Below are 4,474 nucleotides of genomic sequence, written 5' to 3'. Positions count from 1 at the left end.
GTCTCAATCATGAGAACAAAACAGTATATTCACAGCAAGATTGTGTATAGTCACATTTTAATGTGTTTGAACTGTTTGTGGAACAGGAGAAACGTACAATCAATACGGTTTTGTTGTTTTGTTTGTTTGTTTGTTTTATGTCCAGACTGCAGTTTCTCCTCCCCCCTCTCCTCCCAGTCCCTCCCCTACTTATCCCCCATCCACCCCTCCTTAATTTCTCTTCAGAACAGGCCCAGCACCCCTGGATAGCAACCATTCAGAGCATTTCGGGCTGCAGTAAGCCTGGGCACCTCTTTTCCTATTAAGGCTGGACTAGTTTTATTTTAAATGTTACAGAAAGCATTTTGCGCGTGTGTATGAATGTGCACATGCATGCCATGTCAGTTCTCTCCTTCCACTGTGGACCCCGGGGCTCAAACTCAGGTTGTAAGGTTTAGTGGCAAGCCCCTTTACCATCTGAGTCATGCACTGGGCCCCCATCCTTTTGTTTTTGTTCATTTTAAAAACATGTGCATTGAGGAAACAAAACCAAGGGAAGCAAAACCCAAAATGATCCGGCCGCACAGGCAGCTCAGCTCGATGTCATCTTCTAGATGCCACTCACTGTACATGGTTCCACTGAGCCAACCGACTGGGCTTGCCCACACAGTGACTGCTCACACAGCTCCAAATCCACATTACAGGAGTGTTTGGATGACCAAGAGCATACCAGGCCATTTCCATTAAGATAGTCATTTAATGTTATTGTCATCTCAGGAAATGTTGGGGGGAAAAAAGATAAACAAAAACAAAAACAACATCAAAACCCTAGAATCTCTCAGGACCAACACTGGCCTGCTTCCTCCATGTCTCAGGTCAGACATCCCAGGCCTCTGGAGCAGAACTGGGCAAGGGTAGGGTGATAGACAGCACCACAAGACAGATGGTCTTTGTGTTTCCTCCCCACAGAGACAGGTGGCCCTCACCACTGCAACTGATGGTTCCCAGAAACGCGGCAGGGCCGCCCGAGATTGCCCAAGCTTAGCTAAGGGCCTCCTGACGCCCTCTCTAGTGTCACAAACACCCAACTCAAGCTCAAGAGCCCACGATGGTCACCCTGTCAGTAAAGTCGCCTCTGCCGGCCAGAAATGTGGGCAATGTCCTCATCTGCACCTGGGCTGTCATCATCGTGGGACCTCTATCCCTGACACCTATCTCAGAAACATCCATTTGTGTCAGGCAGGCAGGTTGACTGCTATACTGAAACCCCAGATCTCGGAGCTTAACACAGACCCAATGAATGGAGCTGGCAGCCACAGTTTTGCACAGTCAGCCAGCAACCCTGGTTCCTCGCAGCTCAACCCTGAGGCCCCCAGGCACTGAAATAAACTTGTGCATTGTAGGACAGGCTTTTAATGGCCTGGTCAGGAAGTGCCTTTCATCACTTCTGCTCACATTCTATAGGTCAGACTAAATCGCTCCCCCTGCAGAGGAGCCTGGGAAATGTAGTTCCACAGCCAGCAGGAACAGGAACAAGGTTAACACAAGGCTTTGTCTCTCAGAACCGCAGACCGCAGACCAGATAGGCTGGTCCTTCCCAGGCTCTTCAGGGAGCAGCTGGAGAGACGATATCCAAGATCCAGATCCCGTTGTAGCATCCCTCCTCAGCTTTAGTCCGATGACCCTTACTTCAAGGATTCCCTGGGGTCATCAGCTTGCCGGACAGTGCCCTTTCCAGCCAGACCAATCCTGTGCATGCTGGCAGCTACTCACCTCCCTCTGGAGGCATGCTCCCTTCCTGAGAAGTCTCCCTGCTTTTCAGCTTAGTCAGCACCCAATTTAAAGTCATCTGGCCCTGGGTGCCCTTTGAAAGAAGGATGTGACTGAGACACAGGGTCCGGTATGGGGGGTTTTAGAGACTCAAATTCGGGTGTTTAGTGTTGCATTTCTTTGCTTGTTTTCATTTGAAACAGGGTTCTCAGGCTATCTTCAAGCTTGCAGGGGGTTTCCTGCCTCACCTTCCTACATACGTAGATTTTAGTCATGCCCAGAAGCTGTCATTGTGAATCTCAATGCCAGGATGAAGCATGGGATCCAGCTGGATCCAGCAAGGCAGCAGCAATGGGGACTCGGTGCCCTGTGTAACTGCCTGGCTCCTGCCCAGGCAGCCGGCTGTAAAAGAGCTTGCCCAGTGCTCCTGATCCTCAGCTTAGTGGTCCCCGATCTGAAGCAGGGGCATCACAGCCAGCAGCTGGTGTGAAGGCTGTGTGGGGTGTGCAGTGGGATCCACTGGGCACAAATTCAGAGGCACCCATTGTTCACACTGCATGTCTGTCTGGAGCAATCTCTGAGAACTACAAAGCACCCCCTCTTTAGTGTACACTCAGCCCCGGTGTGCATGACCCAGGGGGAAACTGAGACCTGGAGGCATGCATCATGTCCTTGTTATAGAGCATGGGCAGAACGGCCACCATCTTCATCTGACCGGTGGCATGAGAGTGCAGAACTCCATCATGATGGGCCTGTGGTCTGTCAGTGTTCCCTCAGAGAAGGGATTTGCGAGTCATGAAACTTCACATTAGATTCCAGCTGCTCCCCACAGCTGTTCGTGTGTAGTGTTGCCACGACTGTGGCTTCTGGGTACCCAGAGGTGCTGGAGCAGGAAGGCTGTGAGCGGTTAGCTGAGGTAGACTCCATCTATAAAGAAGTCATCATGCTGGGTGAGGTTTTTCAGTAGGACTACTTGGGGGGGTCTCCCATACCCTTGTAAGTCACCCATGTTCTATAAGAAAGCCCAATACATTCATTACTTTCCCCAGGAAGAACTTGGATTGTGCTTTGGTTAACTGTCTTATGAAGCTCTATGAGGAGGGGCCACACCCCATTACATCTCACTTGTGTTACAACGCTCCCTCATGTCCCTTCTTTGTCCTCTTCCAAGACCAGCACGGCCCATACTGGTGCTCAGCAGGGTGCCAGCCTTGAGTATGCTCTGGCTGTGTGGCACTGGGCAAGCCTATTCAGCTGCCCATATCCCCATTCTATGCTGTGTTGATGCACTCTCCCTTGAAGCGGGATACTTTTTACACAGCACCCAGCACCTTGGTTAGTACATTCCAGCTTGTGTTGGGTAAATCAGCATATTGGGAAGTCTTGGGCAGCACCCTGGAGAACCCATCAGATAGATCCTGGTTAGTCTGGAGCTGCAAACAGAGGCAGGGTGGGCACTGGGGAGTCATGGATGATGGTACTGGAGCAGGGGAATGCCTGGCTGGAAGGGAGCGTCAGGGCTGGTTCTGGTTTCACCTTGTTTATCAGTGTCTGGATTAAGGCTTTGGCTCCAATTGAGACACAGGGAGGAGGCTGCCAACAGAAGGGGGCCCCCAGTTAAACCCTGAAACAATAGCTTCTCCCTGGCCTTTGTGGAGCCAGATTCCTGCTGTCTAAACCACCCCACTTCCTGCTCGCAACCTGCTAGGAGTTACAGGAGGCACTTTTATCCCCTGTTTTTTTAGCTAGGGGAAAGGTTCATTTACCCCAGCCTTGGACCAGCACAGACTCATAGTCCTGGCAGGCTTACGGAGGGGAACAAAGTCCAGGCCTCTCTGTTGCCTTAGGTATTCAGACCTGACGCAGGCATTGTTTGCACTTCAATTCCAAATGTTCAGATTCAAAGGTTTAAGGGTAATTCTGAAATTGACGTTCCTCCATGGCTGAGAGCCCACCTTAAAAGAGAAGTCTGTCTGTCCACACTCTGGGTGAGGACTTTTTTCCTTGTTGAGCCAGTCTTATTCAGCTCCACCCATTGTCCTTATGCAATGGGTGAGGATAATGCTTGTTCCCCTGGGGAACCAGGTGACCAGTTCAGGGCTGTATAGGCCTCCTCACCTGAGTGCCCATATTTTCTCCCTTTGTTTTTCTTTTCCCATGCAGAGAATGAAACCTAGAGCCCTGGCCCAGGCTAGGCAAGTGCCACACCCCTAGTGCCTGAAGTCAAGTTTTAAAGTGCTGCACACAGTAAAAACTTGATTTGCCAAACATCTGTCACCACCACCATCACCACCACCACCACTACCAATAACAACAACAGAACCCCCAAATTTTTGTGGAGGTAGGAAACAGATGTGGCATCTATGGGGGATTTTCTAGAATTAGCAGAATGAGAACAACTATCTGGGTCAGAAGGATGACAAGCTGGTAAAGGTGCTTGCCCCACACAAGCTGGGGACCTGAATTCAATCCTCAGAACCCACATAGAGGTAAAAGGAAGAACTGACTTCACCTGTGTACCCCCTCATCACAAAAATTTGTTTGTTTGTTTGTTTGGTTGGTTGGTTGGTTGGTTGGTTTTGTTTTTAAAAATCAACTTTCTAGCCAGGAAATGGTGGCACATGTTCTTAATCCCAGCATTTGAGAGGCAGAGGCAGAGGCAGAGGCAGAGGCAGAGGCAGAGGCAGAGGCAGAGGCAGAGGCAGAGGCAGAGGCAGAGGCAGAG

This window comes from Mus pahari, chromosome 2 (assembly GCF_900095145.1).
Source record: "Mus pahari chromosome 2, PAHARI_EIJ_v1.1, whole genome shotgun sequence".
NCBI classification, from domain to species: Eukaryota; Metazoa; Chordata; class Mammalia; order Rodentia; family Muridae; genus Mus; species Mus pahari.
This window is presented reverse-complemented; position numbering follows the sequence as displayed.